At 35.5% G+C, this 20,776-nt stretch overlaps 1 long non-coding RNA gene across 1 annotated transcript in view; it reads left to right on the plus strand.

Moving 5' to 3' along the window:
* LOC129035696 (uncharacterized) overlaps positions 1-3,578 on the plus strand; it is a 250,938-nt gene extending 247,360 nt beyond the window's left edge. The window contains exon 4 of the long non-coding RNA XR_008502289.1: positions 3,411-3,578. This is a non-coding gene — a long non-coding RNA (uncharacterized LOC129035696). The remainder of the gene's footprint in view (positions 1-3,410) is intronic.
* The last annotated feature ends 17,198 nt before the right edge of the window (positions 3,579-20,776 follow it).

Below are 20,776 nucleotides of genomic sequence, written 5' to 3' on the forward strand. Positions count from 1 at the left end.
TTGATGTACTTTAAAGTAGCAGGAGGCATCATTTATCCACTGAATTTTTCAGTAAAAATGCTACTGAGTCGAATGGTTTATCAACATTTAATTCATTAGATTACAATAAATTGCATATTTTTCATAGAGTGTGTCAAGAACAATTTCGAATCATAGTTCTCATAAAGATGTAAAATAGCACAACTTGCCCTAAGGAAACAGGAACATTTTGAAATTTATAACACAGAACAATTTTTGAACAAACAGGGAAGAAAATATGAATAACGATTATGGCCATCAAGATAGAGGTTAAGAAAAGGAAATTTAAGTCAATCCCCTAACTTTGTATAACATGGGCATGAAAAAAGGAGATTAAGACAGTATCACGGCCAGCTTTTGCTCTTTAATGTGAAGATTACATAGAGGAAAATTTTATTTTTTCACTAAGAAAGCTTTCCAAACACTAAAAGTTATCACAGATTATGTTTTATATATAACATTGTTTCTAATTCCTTTCATTCCGTTAAAAAAAAAGATCATCTTTAATTTTTTCCTCTGTAAATAAGATTTTGTTTTTGATAGGGAATTCAGAGTACCCGTGTTCCAAGCTTAGAAATCATCCACAATTTACACAAATGAAGAAGTCCACAGTTTGGTCATAAACAATTACACTTTCAGTGTTAGTTATATGTGCCAAATCAAAATGTAGCAAGGAAGGACTTAACTTCAAAAAGAAAATCTGAATTTATACCAAAGAAAGGTGAAATAGGTGTACTGTTACCTTAGTCTTTCACCAGAGAAAACTTACTTCTTGAACTATTTGGTTTAGCTTAGGCTATAGGCTTACATTTCAAAAACACGTATATCAAACATGAAAGACAGACAGAGGTATTCAAACAAAAGGAATAATTTGCAGTCATTGCTCTATTATGCCATTTCCTTTTTAATGCCTGAAATAAAATTACAAAGAAAAAAAGATTTTATAAAATAATCGTTTATTTAGGCAATATCATTCTTAGTTTATATTAATTATCCTTTCCATACATCTTATTTATATTCTAGTTAAAATTCCCGTATAGGCGTATATGTCTAAACAGGCCATAATAATAAAAAAACCTCATCCTTTCCAACCGTATGCATATAAAATTAGCTAACCAGGCTTAACTATGCCTTTTTTAACACCAAAAAAAAAATATATATATATATATATAGAAAATGAGGAGGCAAGCCTTGTAAACAACTGAGATGTTTTTCCTTATTTCAAATCTATGAGTACAAAAGGTACATTTGTTCAAACACTACCAGACGGACCTCAAAAAATCCATTCTTTATTAGTCACAGCATAATCGCAATGCAGTGATGTTGTATTTGGAGAATTTTAAAGGATATTGTTTATAAAACTGTTCTTTCCCTTTGTTACTAATATTAGTATGTCTGGATTGCCAGAGGGGTTATTTAAAAAAAAAAAATGTTGACAGTCTTAACAATGCAATTACTTTCATTGTCATTTCAATAAAGAATTTATCCGATCGTCTGGATTTGAGCAATTCATGTGGTTCTAGCTGTAAGAGAGGGAACTTTTTTTCCTTTAAGAAATGAGTTGAGGGGATCATCCATCAAGTCTCTAATCACTTCTTTTCTTTTAGAGTACGTGGAACACTGTGTCACTGTGTTAGGAGTGTTGCTGAAAAGCTGGCAGCCAAAGATCTCTTTTTACTTCATTATTTCCAGTGGACTCTCAGAAAATCAAGTGTTTTATAAAGATAAAACTTTATTTGTTGCCCTTCTTCTGCATTACTTTAAAATGGGCTATTTATTATACAAGAGGTAATATAATTGTCATAAACATGCTCCCCAAAAAAGTTTCCTGTTCCTAAAATAAGTAATTCTGATTAAATATATAAAACAATACTAATTTTTGTGAGGTTTTTAAATTTTGATTTGCTTTGAACTTTATCTGCATAGATAAGGTAACACTAAGATCCTTGGGTTGGACATTGAAATAAATATGATTGTTTTTTCTGAAACATCTTGGAAAGATATCAGAGCTACCACTGAGAACTTGACAATTACAACTGCCAATGACTTTGCCCTGACACTGGACAAGAATAAAACAAACGCTTCAATGTACCATGTAGCATTGCCCTGCTTCTTTAAAATTATAGTATTGTAACTAATTATTCATTCATTTTTCCTTTTATAAAATTACCCTAGTATTTTCCTCCTCTAATATATTAAAACATTTTTAATACAGAAGGAATCCAACATTAAAATGGATAATAAACTTGTTTCATATATTTCTCTGAGTGTGAACAATTGATTTTTAAAAAGAAACGTTATGTCAGACATTATATTTCAACATAAATATTAAAAGAAACCTTTTGTTAAAATACATTTTAGGAGTTGGCAAATAAAACTTATAGGAAAAGGCAAAGTAACTGAATTTAATCAACTTGCACATTAGACGTGACAATATATAATATAATAACTTTCAAACATACAAAATGTCCATACAGAGGAAATGGTAGACAACTATTTCCGTCTCTACCTATGGACAAGGCTAGATGAAATAGGCTCAAAATGCAGTCAGAGCAATTTAAGTTGGATATACGAGTACTGAAGGGTTTGGGCTGGGGGTACTGTGAAGACCTCTTCTTAGGCCTTTGCAGAAATTACTCTCTATGAGTTATAGTTGGTTCCATTGTCTCTATTATTTCTTCTAACTATGACTTGTAGACAATACTGGGAATTCATTTCTGAAGAAATAATATTTACTATGCAGTCATATGTGGGAACAATCACTTGAGGACTTTTTCAGGTTATCCTTATCACCAACAATATAGCCTAATGCATAGTAAACATGCAATTACTATTAGCTAATTATTAAACCAACAAAAGAAAAGTTACATAGGGTGTTCAGTCAAATATCAAGCAGGAAAGGATGTCGCAGTAATTAAAAGCGTGGTCTCTGGAGCTGTAGCTAGGATTAAAATCCTGGCTCTTCTACTGACCAGCTGTATGACCCTGGGCAAGTACTTCTATTTTTCTGTGCCCCAATTTCCTCATCTTTAAGATGCAATATTAAGAAATAAGTAAAAATTAGGTATTTGAAAGACTCAAGAGAAACAGTAGAGAAACAAATAAAAATGAGATTAGACTAGTTTCGGTGAACTTTTAAGAAATGCAAATTAAGGTAATAACATTAAAGTATATGGCACTGTGGCACAAGAGTCTATCCAGCTTCTACATAATTATTTCACTTATAAACAATTCCCCATTGCAGTCCCTCAAGTTTATCATTTAACATTTTATAACCTTAATTTCCTTTAAATCTAGGGGGGAGGAAATCTACAACAGTGCCTTTAAAACACTTATATAGCATCTTTTACGTCTTAGCTATTCCTCTGAACACATCGCCATGTATTTTTCAGATTTTCAAGAAACCTTTGCAACTTTAACATAGTATTTTGAGGAGTAAAAGTGACACCTGGAAAAAGCCATCCATGAGAACTAACTCCCCACAAACTGATCAGATGTCAGGACTGCGATTTTTCTTCAGAGAAAGCAAAACTATGGGTTAAGATGTGTTTGGAAGGCAGAAATCTGACTGAGAGTCTGTCATAAGGAGCAGACATACAGCAGAATGATTCACAAGAAGACCTCCTTTCTGTGCATTGAGCATCTATCCACAGAGCACATCTTCATTACTGGGGGAGAGCATCCATCAGCTGACATGGTGGTGGCAGCATGGTCACACCTGAGGTGCGGCTTCAGAAAGGAGATCTTTTCAATAGTTAGATTATTACAGCGCCCAATTAAATGCCTCAAATTCCCAGGAATGTAGATAATAACAATTATGCCTTTTTCTCTCTTTTCCTCACAGACAAAAAGGTAACCTATGTTGCATAATTATAAAAAATTCCAAAATAATAATTTGAAATATACAGGACACTTCAAATAATACATCTACATGTTTTGAATCATCTTCCTAAAGCCCAAATATTATTGTGTACCCAGGCACAGTAGGGAGCTGATCATTACAAATGACAGCAACAACATTTTAAAATTATGAATCTTAAGAATATTTAAATAAATTTATAGCAACTAATAAAATTGAAAGCAAAATGTATACTAATTTAACTTATATTTTATTAGCAGGTATTTGTCTTTTAAAACTGTTTATTAGTAAACTTAAATTATGTAAAATTTTGCATGTATATCTTAAGATGGCAGATATATCTTGAGGTCATATTATTCCCCTTGCTTGCAGGTAGAGTCAAATATCCATTTTTTTTGTTGGCTTCTCATCCTATTGACTTTGCACTAACTTGGCTTCTATTCATTATTTAAATTAAAAATGAAACGGAAATTCCATAATGGGAATTACTTCCCATTGTTAGATTTAAGTTTCAGTCAACAGAATCTCTCATTTTCATCAAGAAATTTTTTAAACGAGTGGGCACAATATTCCTATTCTTTCTTTTAAAAACTCAACTCCTGCACTTCAGCTTAAGCAACAGGGTTAAGACCCTGTCTTAAAAAACAAACAAAACAAAATAAAACTCTACTCCATCATAATTTTGTGAGTGAATCTACATCAGCTTATTGCTTCAGAACATATAATGTTTCTACCATCAAGATTAGCTAGACTGAATTTGGCCAATTCAGTGCAGCATTCTCTGCTGAGTTTAATTCAATTATGGATAAGAATTCAGTCATAGTCTTGGAAAAAATGACAAGAAAATCTTCTGATTTTGTAGGATAAAAACATGCTTTTGAAAAATACACACTATATTTTCTACTTCCTTCCTTTATAGTTAACTCAGCCTCTACTTAAATCCATCATATTTTATTTTTTGCCTGATTATTATACTAACAATTTTTTCTTTCAAATATTGCCCACAGAATTATTTCTGAATTGATTTTGATGCTGATATGCCACAAAGAAGGAATCACACTGATTGTGCTGCAAAGTAAAAGAAAAAAGTGAGCATAAATGACCCCTTATTGAGCTTTTAATATGGCCTAGTGCCCTTGCTCTGCTACACGTTTCTCTCCAAGCCATATGAGGAGTCCACTCTATGTAAGAACACATGGAGGTGAATTATATGAAATCGGGAGTTTAGACTAAGCAAGAGACAAAATCACGAGAAATGATTAATTGCTCTTCTTTCTAAGTAAACAAAAAACAATAAATGTCATCAAGGCTATCTCTCTTTCCTTAAAGTTATATTTGATCTATTATTACCAGTTATTAGCATATTTCTGATATAAACGGGTTTTCCTTTCAGAGAAGCATAATCATTGGAGGAAATGTTTGTCTTTGGGAAAAAAAAGAAAAAAACGGAAAGTTGTACTTCAGGAAAAAATTAGTCCTCAGAAAAATGGAACAATATGTCTGCATTTTTGGCTATAGTTTCAGCTTATGTACATGTTTCCGCTTATCTTCCTGAAGGAGAAACAAGTTATTCAATGCTACATAGGAATCAAAGATCAGATTACTCAGAATCCTGAAAAATAAATTGTGACTGTACATATTCTTTATCCATTTTTAGTAAATGCATGTATTTTTATACAGTTATGCATCCTGATCTGCTGCCATTCAATGTTTTTTGTACAATTTGTAGATATAATCACCACAGGTTTTGTGAGATTGACATGCAATCTAAAAATAAATGATTCATGGATGAGTGTTCAAGATGGGTGACTAGATGCAGCTGAGACACACCTTTTTCATGCAGAGGAACCAAAATATTGAGTAGTTATTCACACTACAAATAGATCATCTGAGAAAGAACACTGGAATTCAACAGAGAAGCAACAGGAGACACCAAGGATGAGGAAAGGGGATGCAAGGCTGCCTGTTCAGTGGGATTGCTAGGAGCTGCAAGCAGCCGCTTGACCCAGGGAAGAGGTAAGTAACAGAACCTCGGGGCTCCACATCCCCATCATGGACTTTTGCATTCCTAGCTACAGGAGAGCTCCTCAACCCTTGCTGGCCTCCAGACAGACATAGACTGCTCCCTTGAGATCACACAGAGGCACTGCTCAAACTCACATGGAGTCCCACAGGCTCCTGAGCAGTGGGAAGCTGCAGCAGTACCGTTCTGGTAGGACATTTCCCAGGGTTCTGCATCCCCAGGGTTCTGCATCCTGCCCTAAGGCTGTTGCTGCCTTAGGCGGAGGAGAGGCCAGCTGTCAAACAAGGGAGGGGGAGGAGAGGCCAGGTACTCACACACGCCAAGGACAAATTCCTCTGCCACTGCCACAGACTGCTGCAGGACCAAGGCACATTCGGACCACATGCTGGATGCCTGCCAGCCTCTCCAGAAGCTTCCTACCTGGCCATTCCCATGGAGAGGGGCTGACCCTTCCTGGTGACAGATCCACAAGGCAGCTGTTGTTGCCCTGCCTGAGTGTTCCTCCAGTGGCCTGGGACCAGCCTGCCCCTCTCTGTCACAGCTAGTGCTTGAGTCAAGAGGTCCTGAGAATAAGTTCACTGCTCTGATCCCATCCATCCTGGTCTCAGGCCCTCCTTCCAGGGACATGAGAATGAGATTTGCAATCTGTTCTCAACCAGGAGAGGAGCCCCCATGGTCAAAACTGGGAAGACAATGTGGCACAGGTTCCTACTGCAGCAGTGGAGCTTAGCACCCCTTCCTTCACAAGACTGGACTGGGAAGGGTATAGCCTGAAAGCTGCGCTTTCTGCCCCAGGAATGGAGTCTCACAGCCTGGGATAGCTTCATGATCTGAATGCAGACTGCTTGGGACAGGGCTAGCTGTTCTGATCTGCTGCCAGCAGCTAGACACTGAAGGGAGACCCATTGGTTTGGGGGCTTGTGTGGGTCCCACTGGCACCTGGTGGACTGTGGCTTCTTGGCAAGCCATGTCCTCAGAGCAGCCTCCTGAGCACAATAAAAGTGCCTCTTAACCACCCTGGAAATTTGCCCCAGAGGCCTGAAAGTTATTTCCTAACCATTCAGGGTCAGCAATTGTGCCTGCCATTGGAAAGCCTGGACAGAGGCCCAGCTTTGCCCTCTCCACCTATCTTGGTGTCAGAGCATGGAATGAGACTGGTGAGAGTTCCATGGCCTCACCCATTGCCCAGACATCTGAGTACTTCTGATTATCAAAAGCCAGGCATAAATCCCACTGGGATCACTGCAGCTGCCTCTCTCCTGCAAGCACCACCTCATGGCTGGGAGGTCAATCTGTACAGCCCATTACAACCTCAGCTGACACAATTACACAGCACTTGGCTGGTTCTTACCTGCAGTGTCACCTACTGGCCTGGATATCAAAATGCACAACCTAATAAAATCGCTAACAGAAGTGCACAGCACTGGAGAACAAGATAATCTTTCCAACACCCCCACCTCACCATATCTGCAAGAGAGGCAGTAAGCCTACTCACACACCCAGCACACTGCTACTACAACCCAAAAAAAAAAAAAAAAAAAAAACAGAATTTGAGAAAACCACCACACTAAGACTATCTATAACCAAGGAATTTATACAAAGCCTTGGCCACCTGAAAGCAGAATAAAAGCCAAAGCCAAAAGACTCTACCCAATTAATGTAAAATCACATCTGCAAGGGAAGGAAAAAAGTCCCATTCAAGCAAAAGTCAATTCAAAAATAAGAAGTGACACTTTCTCCAGGTAAACAGAAACTAACATAAAAAGTCTAGCAGATGTTTTGACATTCCCCAAAGGATAATACTAGCTCTCTATCAATGCATTCTAATCCAAATGAAAATTCTGAAATGATAGATAAATAATTCAAAATATTAATTGTAAGGAAGCTCAATGAGATCCAAAGGAAAGATAAAAGCCAACACAAAGAAATCAGAAAAACAATACAGTTTATGCATAAAAATTAAACTAAAAAGATCAATATTAAAAAAAAACACAACTTTTAGAAATAAAAATTTATGGAAGAAATTTAAAATTATAGTTGAAAGCTTTAAGAATAGGCTAGACCCAGCAGAAGAAATAATTTTAATCTGGAAGACAGGTCTTTTGAATTTATGTAGCCAGACAAAAATAATGAAAAAAATTTTTTTTAATTAACAAAGCATTCCAATACAAGAAATACGCAATTATGTTAAGTGGCCAAACATGAGTCATAGCTATTCTTGAGAGAGAATAAGTAAAAATAAAAAGTTTGGAAAACCTATTTGAGGGAATAATTTAGGAAAAATAGTCTGGTCTTGCTAAAGATTTAGACATCCAGATACAAGAAGCTCAACGAATAGCTGGAAGATATATTGCAAAATGAACTTCACCAAGATATATCATCATCAGACTACCCAAAGTCAATACAAAGAAAAAAAATCTAAAATCAGCAAGAGAGAAGCATCTAATAACTTACAAAGGAACCCCATAATACTAGCAGTAGACTTTTCAGCAGAAACCTTACAAGCCAGAAGAGATTGTGGTCATATTTTCAGCCTTCATAAAAAATACATGAATAAAAATAAAAAGAAAAGAAAAAACTGCTAGCAAAGAGTTTTGTATCCTACTAAACTAAGCTTCATAAATGGGGGAAAAATAAAGTCTTTTCCAGACAAGCAAATGCTAAGGGAATTTGTCACCACTAGCCCATATCTACAAGAAATGCTCAGAGGAATCCCAAGCATGGAAACAAAAGGGTAACACTTGCTGTCAAAAAAAAAAAAAAGAAAGAAAGAAAGAATAAAACATTCTTAAAAAGCATTTACACAATTGAGTCTACACAGCAACTAGGTAACTTAGTATTGTGACAGGACTAGAACCTCACAAGTCAATAGTAACCTTGAATGCAAATGAACTACATACTGCACTTAAAAGATATAAACTCATGGAATTAATTCTTTTAAAAAAAGATCAAGCCATATGGTGTTTACAAGAAACCCACCTAACTGGTAAAGATATTCACAAACCCAAAGTCTGCAATTTTTCCTCAAAGGGCTGGAAAAAGATATTCCATGCAGACAAAAATAAAAAGTGAGCAAGAGTAGTTATATAACGTAAAGCAGGCTTTAAATCAACAACAGTAAAAATAGATGAAAGCGTCATTATATAATGATAAAAGGATTAATTCAACAAGATGTAACAATCCTAAATGCTTATGCTCCCTACACCAGAGCACTCAGATCTATAAAACAAATACTACTAGTACTAAGAAAAGAGATGGATCACAATACAATAATGGTGGGGGACTTCAACATCCCACTGAGAGCACTAAATATTATCAAGAAAGAAAATCAACAAATAAACTCTGGGCTTAAATTGGACTCTAGACCAAATGCACCTACTAGACATTTACAGAACACTTTACATAACAATTGCAAAATATACTTTCTTCTTATATATGGATGGAACATTCTCCAAAATAGATTATATGACAGGCCACAAAGCAAGTTTCAATACATTAAAAAAAAATCAAAATCATGTCAGAAGTCTTCTCAGACCACAGTGGAATAAAACTGGAAATTAATACCAAGAGGAACTCTGAAAACTATACAAACACATTGAAATAAAACAACCTAGTCCTGAATGATCATTATGTCAGTGATAAAATTAAGACAGAATTTTTTTGTTTAATATTGTAACAAATGAAAATACAAACACAATATATCAAATATATCAAAACAAATACAAATACAATACAAAATACAAACACAATATATCAAAACTTCTGTGGTACAGCAAAAGCAGTGCTGAGAGGGAACTTTATAGTGTTAAATGCCTAGATCAAAAAGATAGAAAATGCTCAAATTACAAACCCAATGTCACACCTCAAGGAACTAGAAGAACAAAAATAAGCTAAACCCAAAGCTTTAAGAAGAAAAACAAACAAAGACGAGAGCAGAACTAAATGAAATCGAGACTAAAAATAGGGAACAAAGTATCGATGAAACAAAAAGTTAGTTATCTGAAAAATAAACAAAGTTGATAGACTGCTAGCTAGATTAACCAAGAAAAAGAGAAGAGTCAAATTAAGCATAACCAAAAATGATAAAGGTGACATTACAACTGATACCACAGAAATATAAATGATCATCAAAGGCTACCATGAGCATCTGTAGGTGCACAAACTAAAAAAATTATAAGAAATGAATGAATTTCTGAAAACATACAATGTAGTATTGTTGAACCAGGAAGAATAGAAATCCTCAAAAGACCAAGAATGAGTAGGGCAATTGAATCAGTAATAAAAAATCTCCTAACAAAACAAAGGCCAAGACCAGATGGATTCACGGCCAAATCCTACCAGATATACAAAAAAGAACTGTTACCAATTCTACTGAAACAGTTTCAAAAAAATTCAGGAGATGGGAATCTTTCCTAATTCATTTTACAAAGCCAGTATCAACCTGATACTAAGCCAGGAAAGGTCACAAGAAGAAGAAGGAAAACTACAGACCAATATCCCTAATGAACATAGATGCAAAAATCCTCGACAAAATTCTGGCAAAACCAATTCAACAGCACATCAGAAAGATAATACGCCATTATCAAGTATGTTTTATCCCAGGGATGTAAGGATAATTCAACATGCACAAATCAATAAATGTGATTTGCCACATAAAAAGAATTATAAACAAAAAGCTTCTGATCATCTCAATTATGCATAAAAAGCATTCAGTAAAATTCAGCATTGCTTAATGATAAAAACTTTTAACCAAGTAGGCATTGAAGGAACATATGTCAAAATAATAAAAGCCACGTATTACAAACCCACAGCCAACATCACACTGAATGGGGGAAACCTGAAAGCGCTCCCCCTAAGAACTGAAACAAGTCAAGGTTGCCCACTTTCACCCAGCCATAATCCACATAGTACTGGAAGTTCTAGCCAGATCAATCAGGCAATAGAAGATAACAAAAGGCAGCCAAACTGCAAAAGAGCAAATCAAATTATCCCTGTTTGCTGATGATAAAATCTTGTACCTAGAAAACCCTAAAGACTCTTCCAAAAAATTCCCAGATTAGATAAATAACTTCGGCAAAGTTTCAGAATACAAGTAACATGTACAATAATCAGTAACATTTCTATACGCCAATAACAATTAAGCTAAGAGCCAAATAAAGAATGCAATCTTATTTACAATAGCCACAAAAATAAAATAAAATACCTAGCAATGCATTTAACCAAGAGGTAAAATATCTCTACCAGGAGAACTACAAAACACTAATGAAAGAATTTGCAGATGATACAAACAAATGAAAAACATCCCATGTTCATTAATTAGAAAAATCAATATTTTTAGAATGAACATACTCCCCAAGACAACCACCTACAGACTCAACAGAATTCCTATCAAATTACCAATACTTTCTTTTTAATTTTTTATTTCCATAGGTTTTGGGGGAACACGTTGTATTTGGTTACATTAGTAAGTAATTATAGTGGTGATTAGTGAGATTTTGGTGCACCCTTTACCTAAGCAGTATACACTGAACCCAATTTTCCGTCGCCTCCCCCATCCTTTCCCTTGAGTCCACAAAGTTCATTTTATCATTCTTATGCCTTTGCATCCTCATAGCTTAGCTCCCAATTATGAGTGAGAACACACAATGTTTGGTTTTCCATTTCCGAGTTATTCACTTAGAATAATAGTCTCCAGTTCCACCCGGGTTGCTGTGAATTTTTAAAAAATCTTAACGTTCACATGGAACCAAAAATGAACCTGAATAGCCAGAGCTATCCTAAGCAAAAAACTAAACCTCGAGGCATCATATTACCTGACTTCAAATTATACTACTAGAATGCTATAGTAACCAAAACAGCATGATACTGATATAAAAATAGACACATAGATCAATGGAACAGAATAGACAACACAGAAATAAAGCCACGTATCTACAATCAACTGATCTTCAACAAAGTCAACAAAAATACACACTGAAAAATAAACACCCTATTCAACAAATGGGGCTAAGAAAATTGGATAGCTGTATGCAGAAGAAGGAAACTGGACCCCTATTCCTCAACATATATAGAAATTAACACAAGATGAACTAAAGACTTAAATGTAAGAACTGAAACTGTAAAAGTCCTAGAAGAAAACCTAATAAAACTCTTCCGGACATTGAGCGAGGCAAAGAATTTATGGCTAAGTTCTCAAAAGCAAATACAACAAAAATAATAATAGACAAATAAGACTGAATTAAACTAAAAGCATCTGCACAGAAAAATTAATAATCTATGTATTATTAGGTTGTAAACAGACAACCTACAGAATGGGGGGAAATATTGGCAAACTATGCATCCAACAAAAGGCCAATATCCAGAAGCCACAAAGAACTAAAACAGCTCAGCAAGCACAAAACAAGCAATTTTATTAAAAAGTGAACAAAAAACATGAACATATATTTTTCAAAAGGAGACATACAAGCAACCAACAAACATTTTTTAAAAAAGTTTGACATAACTAATCATCAGAGAAATGCAAATTAAAACCACAGTGAGATACCATCATACACCAGTCAGAATGGCTATTATTAAAAAGTCAAAAATAACATGTGTTGGTGAGGATGCAATGAAAAGGGAATGGTTACATGCTGTCAGTGGAAATGTAAATTAGTAAAAACCTCTATGGAAAACAGTATAAAGATTTCTCAAAAAAACTGAAAATAGAGCTATCTTTCTACACAGCAATCCCCCTGTGGAGTATCTACTGAAAGGAAAAGAAGGCATTATATAAAAAAGACTCCTCCACATCTATTTTTATTACAGCACTATTCACAATAGCAAATTTATGAAATCAACCTAGGTGTCTGTCAGCAAACGATTGGATAAAGATGTGGGGTGTGTGTGTGTATGTGTGTGTGTGCATGTGTGTACATCATGGAACATTACTCAATTATAAAAAAAGAATTAAATCGTGTCTTCTGCAGCAACATGGATGGGCTGGAGGCCATTATCCTAAATGAAATAACTCAGAAACAGAAAGTTAAATTCTGCATATTCTCACTTATAAGTGGGAGCTAAACAATGAGTACACGTGGACACACAGAGTGGAATAATAGACATGAAGGCTCTGAAAGATGGGAGCATGGAAGGGGGTGAGGGTTGAAAAATTACCTATTGAGCACAATGTTCACTATTTGGGTGATGTTTACACTAAAAGCCCAGATTTCACCACTATGCAATGTATCCATGTAACAAAACTGCACTTGTACTCCCTAAATTTGTATAAATAAAAATTTTTAAAAATAAAGCATACTTATGTTTGCCTTTTATAACTGAATTTGTAAACCTGTGTAATATAAATCAATGGAGAAAGAAAATATTCTCAATGTTTGCTAAATAAACAAATGAATGCTTCAAATAATTCGTGAAAGGTCATATCCCACAACATGCACTGAGCATTAAAAATTAGCTGCACATGCTGAAAACATGTAATGATTTTTGTCCTCATATATAAAAATTTGTTTTTAGTATCTCCCTACTTTTAGCTCTTTTGGGTTAAAACTAAAATACATTTGGTTCAATTTAGCTTTCATTAAGACATTATTTTAGCTGAGTGTCTTGAATAAATAAATGGAGATTTGAAAGAGATAGATAATAAATTAGGGATAAAAACCACCGATTCCTAATCATATGTGCAGATCTCCTCACTACACACATAATTAGGAAAATGTCCTTATAATATGCATAGATTCTAACTTCCTTGGAAGTTATAACCTCTGGAAATTTTTATCATTCTTTATGCTAACAATTAAGGTAAAGAATATTTAAATAATATGCAAACAGGTAGTGTCGATTTTAATATGATCATATCAATGGAAACAGGATAAAAACTTTAATACCAAAAAATGAATTTATTAAAAATGTTCAAAACACCGTGCTTGATGCTGCATTAGTGATGGGGGTAGCAACAGTAAATAAAGTGTGAACAAGAACCCCAAGGAACACATTCACTGAGGAAAAAAAGATAATTCTATGAAAGCCACTCCATTTAATATTTATAGATTTTAGAAGGGGATCATAATGGTGATATAAATATTAAAACATTATGTGGAGACATGTAATTAAAATGATTCTATATGTTCACAATTGGACACAGCTTTTCTTCTCTAAACATTTAGTATTGATAGAAAAAGATTTAAAAAACAAAAGAGCTTCTAAAAATAAATGAACATCCTGGGGAAGAAAGAAAACAAATTCAAGCAATGATTTGGTTGAAGACATATGCCTGCTGTACTAGGGAGCTTAAAGCAGACAGCATTACTCTACAACCTTGGCTGCTATGGGGTAAAGAAGACTAAAGCACTCCGCGTTGGAACCGCAAAGTAGATCTTGGTGCTCTACTTAGAGCCAGTGGCTTTAGTGGGTTTTCTCTACTTGTGAAAGGAGAGCAAAGAAAAAGCTCAATCTTGCAAACACAGTCTGTGCTGTGGTTTTTAGCAATAAGAGAGTATCTGGCAGTAGAAAGATGCAGACTTTGCCTCCTAACTAAGAATTGCAACAAGCTGCCTGCAGCCAGATCTGTGGTATTCTTGAGGTTATCACTAGGCAGAGGTCCCATATTGCCAAATCCTTGGGAATCACAATGGACTACTGTACATTTATTGTGGGTGGTCCCAGTTGCAGCACTGTGTAGGTGAGTTTTCTTTGCTGGAGCAGAAAACAATGCTACAGGCACAACATATAGGGCCACTTATTGGAAAATGTATTCTTTTCCATCCCTACAGAAATGATATTTATAATATTATATTAATTGGACCAGCTAAGCAAGAAACAATGAGTATATTGCAGGCTTCTGTAAGACATGTGTGCTCTAAAGAATGGAAGATAAATTCTATGAAGATTGAAGTTACTGCCACCTCAGCAAAATTTTTAGTACTGCAGGAATCAGAGAGGTGCTAGACATGCGCTATGAAATAAAAGACAAATTGATGCATCTTAAATTCCAAGAAGGAAGCTCAATATCTGATCAACTTCTTTGGGATCTGAAAGTAGTTATGTACAATGGAGAATAATGCTTTGGCCCTTATTCTAAATCACACGGAATTCTGCCAGGTTTGAGTGTGGCTTAGGGTAGGAAAGGGCTCTGCAGCAGTCAAGGCTGTATTACAAGTAGACCTGCCACAGGGCTTACTATCTGAGCACACACTGTGGTGTTGCAGGTGTCAATGGTGAAAAAAGATAAAGTGTGGAGTTAATGTCATCCCCCAGTGGGAGAATCATCTTAAGCCCTTGGGTTCTGGAACAAAACTGCGCCATCTGCAGGACAGAATTATATGACTGCCAAGAAACAGCACCTGAGGAGCTACTGAGACTTGATGGATCACTTGATCATATGGCATCATGTGATGCTGCTATAAACTGTCCATTATAAGCTGGAATCTGACAAACCTGCCATGTCATAAAATAGAGCATGTCCAGGCACAATTCATTATAAATTGAAAATGGTGATCCATAATTGAGCCTAATACAGACAACAGAATATGAGTAAGTTATATTATTTCATAGCCCATTTAATCAACCACAGTTGTACCAGCATTGCTCCCTCAGGTCACACTTATGGCTTTATGTGTTGGGGTCCTTTATGACCAACTGACGAAAGATGGAAAAATTCTGAGTTTGTTCCACACATCAGTAAGCCTATGATATGTGCACATTCTGAAAATGAGCTGCAGCTGCACTACAGCCCCACTAATAAAGCCGTGAAAAATATTGGTTAGGGGAAATCCTCTCAATGGGAAAATATAAGGCGCTGTATCTGCTCATCTATTTTGTATGGAAATAGGAGATTTTCAAAATTAGAATATTCAAATAATGAGTGATAATGAACGGTTTGGCTGGTTGGTCAAGAAACCAGAAGTAGAAATACTAGAATACTAGGGGTAATAATGTCAGGAAAACAGTTATATGGGTCTCTGAGAGTGTACATAAGAGAGTAGCTCACATTTAACATCCACCAGGAAATTTTGAACATGGAAGAGGCTTGATTCAATAACCAAGTAAAAGAATAATGACTAGTTGTCTTACCTAGCCACTATCATCACACACAGGGTACCGGCAAATGGATACATCAACAGAATAGCCATGATGGTCAGGATGGAGGTTAGTCATGGGCCCGTCAGCGTGGTCTCTCACTTACCAACATTGATCTAGCTACTTGTAATGCCGGGTGTCCAATCTGCCAGTAATTAAGATCAAAGTTTAGGCCCCAGTATGTCACCAAGCCTTGCGAAGTCCGAAGAGCTACTTGGAGGAAAACATCCCTTCATCCCTGGAAAGCACAGCAATTCATATCAACTGCAAGTGGCATATATTTTTGTCTTTCCTAATCACAGGGTCTTTTAATCAGCGTCAGCAATTGAGGGTGTGTTTAACCCACCAATCCTGTGACACTAATTGGTGTAATACATGGGAATAGAAACCAAGAGGAAGTAGTAGGGGTGGTCCCATTAACTGTCACTCTGAATAACACATTTTTGGGAGTTTGTACTGCTGTCAATTTTGGTCCTGCAGGTTGAGAAGTTTTAGATCCCAGAGGAAGAACGCTTCCACCAGGTGATGCAGCAAATGTATATGTATATGTGTGTATATATACACATATCTGTATATGTGTATATATGTATATGTGTATATATGTATCTATATACATATGTATATATACACATATGTATATATAATATACACATATGTATATATAATACACACATATGTATATATAATACACACACATATACGTATGTATATATGTGTGTGTGTGTGTGTGTGTGTATGTATATATACACACACAGAGTGAGAGAGAGAGAGAGACAGACAGAGAGAGAGAGAGAGAAAGTCTCACTCACTCTGTCACCTAGGCTGGAGTGCAGTGGTGCAATCTCGGCTCACTGCAACCTCCACCTCCCAGACTCAAGTGATTCTACTGCCCCAGCCTCCAGAGTAGCTGGGATGACAGGCATCGCCACCATGTCCAGCTCATTTTTGTGTTTTTAGTACAGACTAGACATGGTTTCACCATGTTGGCCAGGCTGGTCTCAAACTCCTGACACAGCCTGCCTCAGCCTCCCAAAGGGCTGGGATTACAGGTGTGAGCCACCGCTCCCCGCCTGTGTAATTATATTTTAAAGTATATCTGCCACTATTGCCATGATGAAAGGAACAATGACCCTTCCTATAAATTTTTTTCTCAGTGTTTGCTTTTCAGGGACACTGACCTGCTACAAAACACTCCCCATTCCTCTACCCCGTTTACTTTTTCTCCATTCCACTTACCAATATTTAACCAACCTATTGATGATACATGGTTATTTTGTATATGGAAACATCTGGGTTGAGAGGGTTACCAAGTTTTTAATTCCTGTATCTCCAGGTTTCTGTTTCAGTTAACAACTGCACAATAATGCTGCATAACAAACCAACTCAAACCTCACTGACTTCAAATAATAATTTTTATCACTCATGGTTATGCAAGTCAATATGAAGAGCCTATTTTATGCAGTGGGGGCAACTCTGCTTTTCGTGTGTTCATTCTAGGACCTGGGCAACAGGAAAATAATGACCCTGGGGGATATCTTCTCATTTTGACAATAGTAACACAAGAAGTTATACACAATTTCATAGGCATATTTTAAACCTCTACTTTCATGACATCTGCTAAAACCTCATTAGCCAAAGGAAGGCACATGACTGATCCCAAAGACAAGAGGCAGAGAAGTATATGACAATTATAAAGGCAGAGATAAAGGTTAATATTTTCAAACATTTAATCTACCATAGTTGAGTAGCTAAGTATTTGTCTGTGCATAATAGAAAATAGAAAACATTTGGAGACACTGACTTGAAAAGGAAGAAATTAAAATATCACTGTAGATGATGTTATCATAGTAAGGTAAATGCAAAGAATCAGTGGAAAAATTAGTATATATAATGAGAATTTAGGATAAGAGAATATAAAAATTACATTTAGGGATTAATAATTATCTTATTTACAAACAATAACCATTTAGAATAAATAAGGTAACAGAAGACCTCATTTCAATAACATCAAAATTTATCTTGACATAAACTTAAGAAATGAAGAAATGAATATAAACATTATTTTAAAACATTACTGAAAAACAAGGGAGGCTTGAAAAAATGGAAAACATATTCTTTGTGAAAATAATCATCATACAAACATCAATTCTTCACGTTAATTTATAAATAAAATACAATGCCTTAAAAATGTCAGTAAGCTTTCTTCTTGGAGCATGACAAGTTGATCACAAAGTAAATGTGAATGAATACATAAGCCATAATATCGAGGAAAGCCTTGAGATAAGAGAGCAATGGGTAAGGAATTCTAGCTCTACAGCCTTACAAAATGGGGAAATACATGAAAAAGCCACAGGATTAAACAGTAAAATACTAACCCGTGAATAAATAGATCCACCAGTGGAACCAAAAATAAATATATAGAAATATACCCAGATGCAGACCGGACGCGGTGGCTCATGCCTGTAATCCCAGCACTTTGGGAGGCCGAGGTGGGTGGATCACCTGAGGTTAGGAGTTCGAGACTAGCCTGGTCCAACATGGTGAAAGCCCAACTCTACTAAAATATACAAACATTAGCTAAGCATGGTGGTGGGTGCCTGCAATTCCAGCTACTCAGGAGGCTGACGCAGGAGAATTTCTTGAACCTGGGAGGAGGAGGTTGCTGTAAGCCAGGATCGTGCCACTGCACCACTCCAGCCTGCCTGCATGACAGAGTAAGACTCCATCTCAAAAAAAAAAAAAAAAGAAAGAAAAGAAAAGAAAGAAGTATATCCAGAAGCATGTAAAACTTTAAAGATTATATGGTCATATAGGAGGCAGAATTTGCACAATTGAATAAACATTTAGAAAAGAATAAATTTAAATCTATGCTTACAAATGTCAGATAAATTACAGGACATCCAATTAAATTTGAATTTCGAATAAGCAACAAATACCTTTTTAATTAGTGTGTACCTAAAGATTATTTATTTTTATCTGAAATTCAATACTTTAAAAAAATTATGTTGATTCATAATAATTGTACACATCTATATGGTGCTTGTGATATTTTGATACTTAACAATGTGTAATGATCAAATCAGGTTAATTAGGATCTCCATCACCTCTAACATTTTCCAAATCTCTTCTACCTATTTATTTCTTCTGTCTAACTGTATTTTTGTGTCCATTAACCAAACTTTCTTCATGCCCTCTTCCATGTTATTTCCAGCCTCTGGTAACCACCATTCTACTCTCAAATTCCATAAGATCAATTTCATTTTTAGCTGTATATTTTAGCTATATATTTAGCTGTATTTTTTTTTTGACACTTGCTATTTTTCTTTCTGTGCCTGGCTTAATTCACGTAACATGTCTTCCAGGCTCAACACCACTGATTTCCAGGGACATGCAAATCAAAACCACATGAGGCATTATCTCACCTCAGTTTATCAAAAAGACCAAAAAATAACAAACCCTATTGAGAATGTGGAGAAATGAGAAAGGAGATCTCTATCTAGTGTACTACTGGTAGAAATGTAAATTAGTTCATCCACTATGGAAAGCAGTATGGAGATTCCTCAAAAGATAAAAATAGAACTACCATATTCTTCTGGAATCCTACTGCTGGATACATATGCATAAGAAAGGAAATCAGTATGCTGAAGAGATAAAAATCAATACGTCAAAGAGATTTCTGCACCCCCGTGTTTATTGCAGCACTACTCACAATAGCTAAGATATGGAGTCAACTTAAAGTTCCATCAATGGATGAATGCATAAAGAAAATGTGTTATATTTGCACAACAGAATATTATTCAACCATAAAAATAATGAAATTCTGTCATTTGCAGCAACATGAAATTCAAATTTAACTGTAGTTTTCTGTGCTAAGTTTAGTAAACTTACCCGTAATTCACACAGTATACAAGGATACCAAGCACGTATGAGATAAAACGTAAAAAATGAAACCATATAAGAAATAGAAGAAAATATGAGTAAATTATTTTAAACCCAAGTAGTGAGAAAAACATTGTAGTTTTTCTAAAAATTTTCTAAAAATCCAGAATCAATAGGAGAAACAATAGTGACAAATTCAACTTTATTTATTTATTTTTAAAGTTTCATTTTTATTCTTTTTTTAAAATTTCAACTTCTATTATAGATTAAAGGGTACACACGCAAGTTTGTTACATTGCTAAACTGCAGGATGTTGGTCCCATCATCCAGGCCATAACCATAGTACCCAACAGTGGTTGTTCAGCCCACAACCCACTCCCTGCCTCCCCTGTCTAGTGATCCTCAGTGTCTATTATTTCCATCTTTACAAGCATGTGTATTCAATGTTTAGCTCCCACTTGTAAGTGAGAACATGCAATATTTGGTTTTCTGCTCTTGCCTTAAGTCACTTAGAATAATGGCCTCCAGCTCCACCCGTGCTGCTGCAAAGGGCATTATTTCATTCTTTCCTATGAATGCAGAGAGTATTCCATGGTGTATATATACCACATTTTCTTAATCCACTGTTGATGGGCAATTTTGTTGATTTCATGTCCTTGTTATTGTGAATAGTGTTGCAGTGAGCATACAGGTGCATATGTCTTTATGATGGAATTAATTCTTTTCCTCTGGGTATATACCCAGTAGAGGGATTGCTGGGTTGAATGGTAGTTCTATTTTAAGTTTTTTCAGAAGTCTCAAAACTGCCTTCCACAATGCTAAACAAATTTTCATTCCTACCAACATTGTATAAGCGTTTCCTTTTCTCCACAGCCTCACCAGCATCTGTTATTTTTTTGACTTTTTAGTAGTAGTCATTCTGA

The sequence above is a fragment of the Pongo pygmaeus genome, chromosome 3, assembly GCF_028885625.2.
Source record: "Pongo pygmaeus isolate AG05252 chromosome 3, NHGRI_mPonPyg2-v2.0_pri, whole genome shotgun sequence".
NCBI classification, from domain to species: Eukaryota; Metazoa; Chordata; class Mammalia; order Primates; family Hominidae; genus Pongo; species Pongo pygmaeus.